The sequence below is a fragment of the Lipotes vexillifer genome, unplaced genomic scaffold (genome assembly GCF_000442215.2).
Source record: "Lipotes vexillifer unplaced genomic scaffold, Lipotes_vexillifer_v1.1 scaffold402, whole genome shotgun sequence".
NCBI classification, from domain to species: domain Eukaryota; kingdom Metazoa; phylum Chordata; class Mammalia; order Artiodactyla; family Lipotidae; genus Lipotes; species Lipotes vexillifer.
This window is the reverse complement of record NW_006798409.1, coordinates 1,009,787-1,023,265: the sequence shown is the minus strand read 5'-3', so window position 1 is coordinate 1,023,265 and position 13,479 is coordinate 1,009,787.

Sequence of the window (13,479 nt, the reverse complement as noted above, 5' to 3'; positions counted from 1 at the left end):
TCATAAATAAGAGCGTCTTCCAGGAAAGGATCACTTTTTCATCTTTGGTAATAATGAGCTAGAGTCGCATAAAAATTTCAAGAGAAATGTCCCTAAAAATATTTTTTTAAACAGTCAATAGACATTTTTATAAAGGTCCAATGCCTACAGATTTGGGGGGCATGTTTTTGATTGCTTCCGGCTCTTCGAAGAAAGAAGAACAAAGAGTATTACTGATACATAGACCTATTTAAAAAGAGCAGGTGACCAGCTCCAGATTCAGCAGCCGAAATGAAGAATCTTTGTGGGGCAATACTGCCCCCTGGTGACCAACTTTCACTTAACTATTTCAGGACGTTAACCTCTGGAAACCGACACAGGTGCCTGATTTGTACAATCTGCAGGAATATATTTTCACCCCCGGTTAACGCTCCTGTACTCCTGAAGGAGGCGGGCAGATACAGCACCACCTCTAAGTAAGGAGAAATTTGATTTAACAACGTCAGCAAAGAGTCACAATGGCGTTCCCAGGACAACTTTAGAAAATGTGGACTGCTGACATGGTGAAGGAGGCCTCACCTCCATCCCAGCTGTTTTTTGTTTGTTTGTTTGTTTTTTAACATTCCCCACAAATAAGGGAGCTGCAAATGCCTGAGGGATTTAAAGTGTAAATTCCTTCCAGTCCACATAACTTACCTGCTGGATTGTTTGCTGTAAGGCGGGACTGCTGTTCAAAACATTTCCAGCGATTTTTAAGACTGTGTAAAGAGCATTCACTGTGGTCATTTTGTTTGTTTGTTGTTTTTTTGTATGTTTTTAACTTTTTATTTTATATTGGAGTATCGTTGATTAACAATGCTGCGTTAGTTTCAGGTGTACAGCAAAGTGATTCAGTTATACATATACATGTATCTGTTCTTTTTCAAATTCTTTTCCCATTTAGGTTATTACATACTATTGAGCAGAGTTCCCTGTGCTAGGTCCTTTTGGGTTATCCATTTTAAATATAGCAGCCTGTACATGTCAACCCCAAACTCCCTAACTGTGGTCATTTTTACCCTGTGAATAATGGGTAGTCACCCCTATGGCACTTAATCCTCATCTTCACCAAATATTTACCCTATTCACCAGGGACTTAACTGAGCGTCTACTCTATGCCAGTGTCGCGGGGACGCCATGCTCAGCTGAGTCCGCCCACCAGCAGAAGCTGCAGCACAGGGAGCTTATGAGAGAGGTAGGATCACAGCCCCGCCCCTCCCCAGCCCCCGACCCCTGAACCCAGAGTCTGAATCTGCATTTCGACAAGATCCCCACATGGTTGAAGTTGAGCGTTTGGGATGCTCTGCGGAGGGGGGTGGGGGGTTCCCAGGTGTGAACAAGCTTCAGAATCATCCGGAAGGTGTGTTAAAACACAGGCTGCTGGGCCCGACCCCGGGGTGCCTCACTCAGTGGGTCTGAGGCGAGCCTGAGAATTTCCAGGTCTGACAAGTTCCTGGGTGATGCTGGTGATGGTGGCCTGAAGACCACGCTGGTCCTCCAACCCGGCTGCCTGTTGGCATCTTCTGGGAGTCGTAAAAAAATAACGATGCCTGGGTCTCACCTCCAGAAACGAATGTAAAGAGTGTGGTGTGTGGCTTGGGCATCAAGCACTTGAAAAGCTCCCTGGGTGATTCTAAAGGCAGCAAAGTTTGGGAACCCCTGTTCTTTGTTTTGTTGTCTCTTAACCATTTTCTTATTGTAGTACAGTTAATGTACAACGTTGTGTCCCTTTCAGGTGTACAGCAAAGACATTCAGTTATATGTATATGTATATGTGTATACAGGTATTGTATATATGTATTTTTTCAGATTCTTTTCCCTTATAGGTTATTACAAGATATTGAATGTAGTTCCCTGTGCTACAGAGTAGGCACTTGTTGTTTATTTTATATACAGTAGTGTGTATTTGTTAATCCCAAACTCCTAATTTATCTCCCTACCCCCTTTCCCCTTTGGGAACCATCAGTTTGTTTTCTATGTCTGTGACTCTATTTCTGTTTTGTAAATGAGTTCATTTGTATCATTTTTTTTAGATTCCACATGTAAGTGATATCGTATGACATTTGTCTTTCTCTGTCTAACTTACTTCACTTAGTATGATCATCTCTAGGTCCATCCGTGTTGCTGCAAATGGCATTATTTCGTTCTTTTTTATGGCTGAGTAATATTCTGTTGTATATATGTACCACATCTACTCTATCCATTCATCTGTCGATGGACATTTAGGTTGCTTCCATGTCTTGGCTACTGTGAATAGGGCTGCCGTGGGGAACCACTGTCCTAAGGGATAAAAGCGGAGAAATTAGAAATCCTTTATCACCAAGTTTCACTGTGCTCCATGATTTTTTGATGAAAATATTTCGATGGCTTGGCAAGGGCCCTCCAGGAACCTACACGTACCTGTTTGAGCGGTAACACGGGACAAAGCATAGTGTTAGCAATAAAGGGCCGTGTGCGGTGTTCACCATAATTTCCCACTATTCTCAGTTACATGTGTGTGAACTGCTATGTTTCATGCACTGCATGCCATGGTCCTCACCTTTTTAAGGTGGCAGGTGAAGGACAGGCAGAAGGTTTTACTGGTGTGTCCCTGGATCATCACCTGGATCAATGCAGCCTCTTTTCTGGAACCATAGAATGATGGGCAAGGTTTGTCTTCCTGACTGAGAACCCTGCAACAAAGTAATAGATATGACCAACCCTATGTCACAGAAGAAGAGGTGCAGGAAGAGTAACTGTCCAACATCACTTAAAGTAGCACAATTAGCCTGCAGGGCTGATGGGTGGGCATAAAGCTACTGGGCTGAGGACAGAACACTGTGGAAAGGCTTTGAGCTAGAAATCAGAGGGCCTGGCTCTGTGAGCTCTTGGGCAATGTAGACCAAGCCCCTTGGTCTCCCCAAACTTCTATTTAATTACTCATAAAATAGTGTTAAGAACTTGTCGCCTAGCTCCCTAGGCTGATGCGGAGAGCACGTGGAAAATGTCTGTGGAAACATTTCATAATTGAGAGAGCATCAATAAAGTGTTTTCTGACTACACAGAGGCAATTAAGTTAAAATAAACACACAGCACATGAAACATAGCTGTGGCATACATTTTAACTAAAAATAGTAGGAAATTATATACCGCGTATTTCCTTAACAATCACTTTTCCCTTACAGTTTAGAAGGTCTTTGGGGGAAATTGTTCAATGGCAATGAGTTTCCAGAAGGTTGTCCAGGATAGTTTGCTTCATTAATTTCTTCATTCAACAAGATTTTATTGAATGGCATCTGTGTGCCAAGTGAAGTGATGTGTCCTTTATTCCTTGTAAATATCTTTATGACAATAACATTCAAAATATTTATGGGGAAATAACATACAGAAAGTCCTGTGTAAAACAAGATACAGTTATTTTCCTCCTTCCAAGAAACCATTCAAATGAAAGCAAAGGATATTTAAAAGCAATAAGCCCATAAAAGCATTAAGCATTAAGCTGAGACCCCTCCTGGTAGAAATGAAGAAGACGAATGGTTTTCCCTCCCAGTAAATCCTCGTGAAAGGGAATTTATAGGAATATAGTTCATATAGAAGGCGTGTGATTTCAGATAAGAGGTCTAAAGAATGCAACAGGACTGGAGGACAAAGAAAGTGTTAAATGAGTGGAGAGATTTCAGTGACCATCAGTTATATAAATTGGTAGTAATAATAACAACTGGGTTTTTATAATTTGTACAGGTAGACCTAAAACCCCATTTGATAGTCACATAAGCCAGGAGCATGAATAGGCTAAATGTTTCCTAAGATCTGTGTATTATCTAGGAGAAGAGTAAAGGTTTCCATAAATTTTAAACAATAACTTAATTTCTTATGTTGTAATTTCTAAAGTAACCACTAAAAGAATAAAAACACACAGTATAATTTACAAACCAGTGAATGGGGAAAAAAATGGAACGATATAAGAACTCATTAGATCCCAAAAAATGCAAAAAAAAAAAAAAGAGAGAGAGAGAGAGAGAACACGGACAACACAAAATAAGATGGCAGAAATAATCCAAATATAACAATTACATTAAGTGTAAATGCAGTAAATGTCTCACTTAAAAGGCCGTCCATTTTTTTAATCCAATTTACAAGAGATGCAGGGAAATATATATTTATATACAAACACTAAGCAAATACTAACCAAAAGAGAGTGAATGCCACTAATTAATACCAGATGAAATAATACAATTCAGCCTTGAAATAGAAGGGAATTTTGCCTTTTGCAAAAGTATGAATGGACCTTGAGGGCATTATGCTAAGTGAAATAAGTCAGAAAGAAAAAGACAAATGCTGAATGTTCTCACTTTTATGTGGTATCAGAAAAGCCAAACTCAGAGAAATAGTGAGTAAAACAGTGATCGCCAGGGGCTGAGGTTGGGAGAAATAGGAAATGTTGGTCAAAGAGTACAAAATCCCAACTTTAAGATACCTACATTCTGGGATCAAATTTACACACGGTGACTCTAATGAACAATACTGTATGATATACTTGAAAGTTGCTAAGAGAGCAGATTGTAAATATTCTCACTACACACACACACACACACACACACACAAAGTGTAACAAGTGAGGGGATAGATGGGTTGACTAACCATTTTTGTGGTAATTATTTGCAATATATACATGCAGAAATCATCATATTGTACACCTTGAACTTACATGTGTTGTATGTCAACGGTATCTCGGTACAGCTGGAGGAAAATAAAAATATAAATAAATAAAAGTAGTGGGTGAGGGACTTCCCTGGTGGCGCAGTGGTTAAGAATGCCAATGCAGGGGACAGGAGTTTGAGCCCTGGTCCGGGAAGATCCCATATGCCGCGGAACAACTAAGCCCGTGCACCACAACTACTGAGCCTGCACTCTAGAGCCCGTGAGCCACAACTACTGAGTCCATGTGCCACAACTGCTGAGCCCGCGTGCCACAACTACTGAGCCTACATGCCACAACTACTGAGCCCGCGTGCCACAACTACTGAAGCCCGCGTGCCTAGAGCCCATGCTCCACAACAAGAGAAGCCACCGCAATGAGAAGCCCGCGCACCACAATGAAGAGTAGCCCCCACTCGCCACAACTAGAGAAAGCCCGCGGGAAGCAACAAAGACCCAATGCAGCCAAAATTTAAATAAATAAATAAAGGTAGTAGGTGAAAGTTTAAAAATATGTATCAGATAAAATATAATTTTAGTCAAAGGCATTTTTAGAGACAGATAAGATTGCTAGTGGAATGCCATTTTGGGGCAACGTTCCTGTATTTGACCTGGGTGTTCACAAGAATGTGTCCACTTGTGGCCGTAGGTTTATGATCTGTGCACTTTCTATACAGGGGAAGGGGGTGCTGCTCTGGCCACTCCGGCCTCAAGTCTCGTTCCCTCCCCAGTGTGGCTAAAAGAGGACTTTCACAAGTCAGACTTGCACTTCGTGAAAAGACAGCATCTGTTCTGTGTCTAAGGTTTGGGATCCTAGAATCTCCCCCATGTGTCCCTGAAATGCCTTGTATTACCGCTTATTTGGCTTTGCCTAATTAAGACTGCATTTGTGTGCCAATTGCATATGATAATTAAGGGCATAAACCGCCCCCCCCCAAAAAAAGCACTAAAAGTGAAAAATAGTCTTCTCTTATAAAGTTAGATTTTAAATCCCTATTTATATAAAAATCTTTTTAAAGAGATATACATGCAGAAAACATTCTAACCCACTGAATTTATAAGGTGATTGAAAAGTACATAATTTGTTGACTGGAGGGCCGCATGCCTTGGTTCTCTTCTCGTTTCATGAGCAGGAAAAGTGAAGTCAGAAAATCCAGGGCCTGAGCTCTCCTTGCAAGTCCTCCTCCCCCCCTTGAGGACATCAGGGCCTCATGGGTGAGCCCCCTCTACCGAGCCCCACCATCTGTGGGCAGCGCTGCAGGTGCCCCAGCGGGCATGGTCCTTCCTCTACAGGAACTGCAATACCAATATGCTTAATCAACACCATTATCAATTGTGCTATAGGTGGCTGTCTCTAGGTACCTGCCTGGAGATGCGGGAAGATGCTCAGACATCACGACAAGGACCCTCGGGAAAGCAACATGCACACTTCAGAGCCGGCTGGTTTCAACCAGCTAGGAGGGAGACCAGGGGTCTTTGGGATACCCTGATGGAGGGAAGGGGAGCCCAGAGAGCTAGTGCAGTCATTCTCTTCCTCCCCTGTGTTCTACCAGAGCCCAGGTTTCCAAGAAAGCAGAAAGATACCACAGAAAAAGCCTTTGCGCAGGACTAACTAAACCCAAGTTTACATCCTGACTCCGTCACTTGCTAGTTGGTGATGGACAAGTTACTTCTCTGATCTACAGTTTTCTCAATCATAAAAATGAAGAAACACTTACCTTAGAGAATTGTTACAAGCGTTAAATACATCTGGAATACGAGGAGCTGGGCTCATCGTAGACTCTCAGCTAAAGCAGGTCTTTCTGCTATTGGTTGATGACAAAGGGCCAGCAGACAGACAACCAACCAGCTTTCCTGAGGGTCCCAACACCCCTTTGGGGATCTTTCCAGACTGAAGACCACTCCCCTCCAAACCCATTCCACGTCCCCAGAGCGATCCCCGCCAGCCTGGCCGCTCTCTACCCTAAAGGTAATAGAACTTTCTGCAATCCCGGAAATGTTCTATATTTCCACCGCGCAGTAACCCCATGAGGCCACTGAACATGGGCAATGTGACCAGAGCAGCTGAGGAACTGAACTTCTCCTTCCCTTCATTTCACTGGAAAGAGCCACATGTGACCAGTGGCTTCTGTTCGGGTCCGCTGAATCTTCACGAGCTCCGCTAGCCCCACGTGGTAGCTGGAAGGGTCAGACGAATTCCAAGCAAGGGTAGCCCCGCGTTAATTAAGCAGCTCATCCAGGGTGACGTCTGCACGAAATGCTGGATTCCATGGCTGCGAGTACAGACTTCGGATAAATATTTAGTTTTACACTTTCATAAAGCAAGCCATCCTGATTGGACATAAAGCCAAACCCTAGCAGAGCCCAATTTTGATTCGTTGGGTAATTACACCTAAAACATTTTTGTTTCTATCTCCATTGTTTCATACCCCACGTGTGCAACACGCACACACACACACACATACAGGCGCACACAGGCGCCCGGAACCTCACACGCTTAGCGCTTGGATGTCCCAGCATCCTCCGTCTGCTCTTCAGCTGGTGGCCAAGGCTGCTAAGCGGGCGGGAGCTGGGGTTCTGCGAGCTCGAACCCCGCTCGCCGTTAAAAGCTGGGGAGAGTGCGTTTGTCCTGCTTCCTTCCTCAACCCCAGGACCTGCAGGGTCTCCCAGGACTGGCCTGGGCCAGGATGTACTTCTCTGCGACCAGAGTAATTACAAGATTTCGTTTGCTTTAAAATAAACTGGTTGCCAGCCGCAAAGCAAAGCCTCCACTGTGAGCGAGTGGTCTATCATCTGGCAACTCTGTGAACTGAGCACGCGCGGGCGCTGTCCTGCGTCGTGGGGTCTGGAGGTGGGCAGTGCAGACTGGGTCTCTACCTTCATGAACCCTCAGGAGGGCCAGGGGGCAACAAACAAGTAATAAATTCCGGGCAGTGATTGGAGTCATCCTGAAAAGTAAAGAGGGGTGGTGTGATAGAGAACGACTGGGTAGGGAGGGGTCTCAGGCTCTTCCAGCCGCCACAACACAATGCCTCAGGCTGGGAGGCTTAAAGGACAGGCGTTTGTCTTCTCACAGTTCTGCAGGCTGGAAGCCCAAGGTCAAGGTGTCAGCGGGGGTGGTTTCTCCTCGGCGTGTACACGGCTGTCTTCTCCCTGTGTTCTCACGTGACCTTCCCTCTGCACGTGTCCGTGTCCTAATCCTCTCTTCTCCTAAGGACACCAGTCAAGTTGGATTAGGGCCCATCCACAGGATCTCATTTTAACCTCATCATCTCTTTACAGACCCGTGTCTCCAAATAGAGTTACATTTGTAGGTACACATGAATTTGGCAGGGTGTAGGGGGCCCAGAATTTCAGCCTACAGCAGGGTTTTAGATAGATGTTATTTTAGGTAGTGTGGGAGGGGAAGGGGGAATCAGTGGACCTAGGGGTAGAAGAGGCCAGGCTGACTTCTGAACTTCACCTCTGGGCGGTAACGGATGAAGAGAGCTGTGGTGATCAGCCTGGTCCCTGAGGTCAATTTCCTCCATCATCCCTGTGCCCGGAGGGAGATGGTGAATCGCGTCTCCCACTGTGGAGGCCAGAGGCTGCCTGCACAGAAAGGGCTGGAGGGCGGAGGTCACAGAAAAGGCACACATACCAAATTGCCCTGGGCTGAGGTCTTGGAAACCATCCCGCTTCTTTGTTGCTTAAAGTCTAAAGAAAAATAACTGGCCCCCAGCAGTGCTTTGCTTTGGTTAAGTTTCCCTAGAAAATGCATGCATTTTAGTACCCTTCACTAAAAGCTGAAGGGAGGGAACTTCCAGACACACCAGAGAAAGACCTCGAATGTCGCTGCAAGGATCAGGGGAGCACTGAGGGGGCACACGGAGAGAGGGTCTCCAAGGTGCCAGAACCGCGTGCTGAATGGACACCACAGGGTGGAGCCCAACGGTGCCCACAGGGCCCCCTCAGAACTGCAGCCCAGAGGGAATTCCCCCAACCAAGAGAAAAGGGAGAATCACTCCCAGTGCTTTTGCCATTTGGGGAAGAGGTATATGTTCATTTTGCTGGTTGGAGAGGATGACAGGCAATCAGAGTGGGGCTTCCCAAGCCCTGGGGGCACCTAAAGCTGAAATACCATCCACACATCCCCACTGCGGGGTGTGGCCGGAGCCACAACGCTGTTCACAATCACCACCTGCAGTGGTAACGGCAGTACTAAGTTCAGGGTGATTTGTAGAGCAAAATCTAATGTAGTCATAAAAAAATCCCTGCACAATCCTCCAAGTTTGCTCTTCATGCAGCTTGCAGCTGAAAGGAAAGGACTCTGAGGGTCTAGAGGAAGGAGGAGCTACAAGATGGAAGAAGCTGGTCCCTGAGTCACCAGGTGAAACAGAGTCTTCCCTCCCCTCCCCCAGTTCACACAGGACTGTAACATGAGCAAGAAATGAGGGCTTCCCTGGTGGCGCAGTGGTTGAGAGTCTGCCTGCCAATGCAGGGGACGTGGGTTCGAGCCCTGGTCCGGGAAGATCCCACATGCCACAGAGCAACTAGGCCCGTGAGCCACAACTACTGAGCCTGCGTGTCTGGAGCCTGTGCTCTGCAACAAGAGGCCATGACAGTGAGAGGCCCACGCACCGCGATGGAGAGTGGCCCCCACTTCCGCGACTAGAGAAAGCCCTCACACACAGAAACGAAGACCCAACACAGCCAAAAATAAATTAATTAATTAATTAAAAAAGAAAAAAATGAAATGAACATGTCTTCTGTCAAGGCCCCCAGGTAAGATGGCGATAGAGTACCCAGGATCTTTCAGACCATGAACATGGTATATCCCTCTATTTTATTTAGGTCTTTAATTTCTTTCATTAATGTGTTTTAAATTTCAGAGCAGGTTGTTTGTAATATTTTCTTGTTAACCATTTAATGTTTTTATGATCTGTAGTGATGTTTCCTCTTTCATTCCTAATTGGTAATTTGTGTCTTCTCTCAATCCAGATAAAGGTTTGTCAATTTTATTGATCTTTGCAAAGAACCCGCATTTGGTTTTTTTGGTTTTTTCTATTGTTTTTCCATGTTGTATTTTACTGATTTCCCTACTGATCTTTATTATTGTCTTCCTTCTACTTACTCAGTATTTAATTTTCTCTTCATTTTTAGCTTCCTAAGTTGGAAGCATAGTTCACTGATTTTAGAACTGTCTTCTTTTATAACATAAGCTTTTAAAGCTATAAATTTTCCATATAACCACTGCTTTGGCTACATCCCACAAATTTGAATATGCTGTGTTCTCTGTTTCATTGTTTGATGCATTTTCTAATTTTCCTTGTGATCTCTTCTTTGACTCGTAAGTTAGTTAGAAGTGAGTTTAGTTTCCCCATATATTAGGATTTCTCAAATTTTGTCTGTTGTAGATTCCTAAAGTTATTTCCATTGTCATCAAAGAGCATGCTATATATGATAGTAATCTTTTTAAATGTACAGACATTTAAAATGTTTTATCATCCAGAATAGAGTTTATTTTGTAAACACTCCATGTACATTTGAAAACAAAAGGTATTCTGCTGTTGTTGGGTGAAGTGTTCTATAGATGTCAGTTTGGTCAGTTTGTTTGATAGTGCTGTTCTTAATTTTCTGTTCTTACTGTTCTACTTGTTCTATCACTTACTGAGAGAAGAGTATTGATATCTTCAGCTATAATTATTGGTATTTCTATTTTGTCTTTCAATTCTGCCAGTTTTTACTTTATGAATTTTGGAGCTCTCTTTTAGGTACAAATAAATTAATAATATTTCATTTCTTTCTCTTGTATTGACACTTTTATCATTATAAAATACTCTATCTCTAGTAATATTTATTTTCTTAAAGTCTATTTTGTCTGACATTAATAAAAAATCATTCATCTCCCTTCTGATTATTGTTTATGTATTTGCCTCTTATATATTATTCATCCATTTACTTTAACTTCTTTATGTCTTTGAACTTAAAGTGATCTCTTATAGGCAACATCTCTCTCTTTTTTCCAGTCTGACAGTTTCTGTCTTTTGATTGGAATTTTTAGTTCATTCCCATGGTTATAAGTCTGCCTTGAGCTATTTTTTTCTTATTTGTCTCATCTTTCTCTCTCTCTTTTTAATCCCTGTTACTCCTGCACTTTTATGTTAAACAAATATGTTTTAGTATTTCATTTTAATTCTTGTATTAATTTTTAAAATTTTTTTAAGATTTTATTTTGTTTTAGCTGCATTGGTTCTTCATTGTGGCATGGGCTTTCTCTAGTTGCAACAAGCGGGGGCTACTCTTCATTACGGTGCACAGGTTTCTCATTGTGGTGGCTTCTCTTGTTGCGGAGCATAGGCTCTAGGCGTATGGGCTCAGTAGTTGTGGCTCGTGGGCTCTAGAGCGCAGGCTAAGTAGTTGTGGTGCAAGGGCTTAGCTGCTCCATGGCATGTGGGATCTTCCCAGACCAGGGATCGAACCCGTGTCCCCTGCATTGACAGGCGGATTCCCAACGACTGCACCACAAGGGAAGTCCCTGTATTGACTTTTTAGCTATATTTCTTTGCATTAATTTTAGTGCTTTACCTAAGTATTACAATATACATCTTTTATTTATCACCATCTATTTCAAGTTAATACTGACTAACTTCAAATAAAATGTAGGAACTTTGCATTTACATAACTCCATTCCCTTTTGTGCTATTTTTTGTGCTATTGCAGTCATATATATATATAATCTTTATATGTTAAAGCCCAACCATGTAGTATTATATTTTTTGCTACCAATAGTCATATGTCTTTTTTAAAAAAGTAATAGAAGAAAAAAATATATTACTTCCATTTGGGGTATTCTTTAGTCCTTCTTGAATCTAAGTTACTATACAAGTTACCATCTGATGTCACCTCTCTTTAGCAGTTCTTTTAGCACAGGTTTGCCAGCAACAAATTCTCTCAGTTTTATTTTCTCTCTCTTTTTTTAACCTAGAGATGGTTTTATGTTTTGTCTTCAGTTTTGAGAGACGGTTTTGTTGGTTATAGCTTTTTATTTTCTTTTATCATGTCACTAAACAGAATAGGCAATCACTAAAAAAGAATAGGAAGCCACTGTTCTTTCACAGAAAATGCAGCAAATTCACAAAGTATTTTAGGTTTCCAATGTCCTTTGGCTTCTGTCATTTCTATGAAAAGTCAACAGTAAATTATATTGTTGTTTCCTGTGTAGAAAGAAACATTTTTTTTGCTCTCTTAAAAATGACTTCTTGGAACTTCCCTGGCAGTCCAGTGGTTAAGACACCATGCTTCCACTGCAGGGTTTTGATCCCTGGTCGGGGAACTAAGATCCCACATGCCACAGGGCATGGCCAAAAAATAGAAAAAAATGATTTCTTTACTTCTGGCTTTTGGCAGTTTGATCATGAGGTGTTTTCTTTTTGTTCTTTGGATTAAATTATTTCTATATCTTTCTTCTCACATCCCAAATAAACTCATGCCATGAATTTTTTATTTCAGTTAGTACAGTTTTAAGCTCTAGAATTTCCATTTGCTTCTTTTTTCCATTTCTCTGTTGAGATTCTTTGTTTATTCGTTGTTGGCATAGTTTCCTCGAATATTTTGAATATATATTTTTTTAACATCTTTATTGGAGTACAATTGCTTTACAATGGTGTGTTAGTTTCTGCTGTATAACAAAGTGAATCAGCTATACATATACATATATCCCCATATCTCCTCCTGCTTGTGTCTCCCTCCCACCCTCCCTATCCCACCCCTCTAGGTGGTCAGAAAGCACCAAGCTGATCTCCCTGTGCTATGCGGCTGCTTCCCACTAGCTAGCTATTTTACTGCTTTGAAGACTTCGTCTGCTAGGTGTAAGTCTGAGCTGACTCAGAGTCAGTTTCTATTGAATGATTTCCCTCCTTCCTTCCCTCCCTGGGTGTGGAAAATACTTTACGTTTTCTTTGCCTGTCTAATAATTCTTTATTTAAAACCAGACATTGTAGGCAATGTGTTGCAGCAATTCTGGATTCTGTTTTGCTCTTCTGGGGGCTCTTAGTTTTAGCACACAAGTAACTTGCCTGGATTCAACCTGAAAATCTATCTCACTTTCAATGGACAGCCACTGAAATCTCTGCTCATATTTTTTAAGGGTGGGGTCTGATTCTTAGGGGTTTCCCCTTCACCTGCATGGTTTTATAGTCAGGCAATGATTTAGGCAGAGATTATGCTCAGACACTTCAAGCCAGTAAGTCTTCTGCTCTCCGCTGCCTAAGCTATGTGTGGACTGAGGCATGTTCTCAAAAGTGCAGTAAAGTCACACATCTCCCAGGCTTTCGATTTTTGCTAGACCTCCTGTGGTTCCCGTGTGCCTGCACTGTCCAGCAGTCAACCAGCAATGTGTGGAGAGACTTCCGTCTGTGCTCTTCCTTGGCTCTCTCACTTCCAAAATCTCACCCTTAAATTTCTAGCTGCTCTGTCAACTCCCTGCATCAAATCTGTCAAGTCCAGCTGGTAAAGTTGTAAGTTTTCCTCACCCAAGTTGGGTGAGATGGAAATGCCTCCAGACTTGAAGGCCACAGACTCACCACTCTTACCCAATGTGGTAGCAATTTTCATGGGTAAATTCTTCTCAAGTTGTTGCCTATATTTTGTCACTTTCCAGTGACCTGAAATGATTGTCTTTAATAATTCTTTCAGTTTTGTACTTATTTTCTGCAGAGGGAAGTCACTTGATTTTCTTTCACCACCATTACCAGAAATAGCCCCTAGATTTTATCTTAAATGGAACAGGAAGTTACTGAAAGG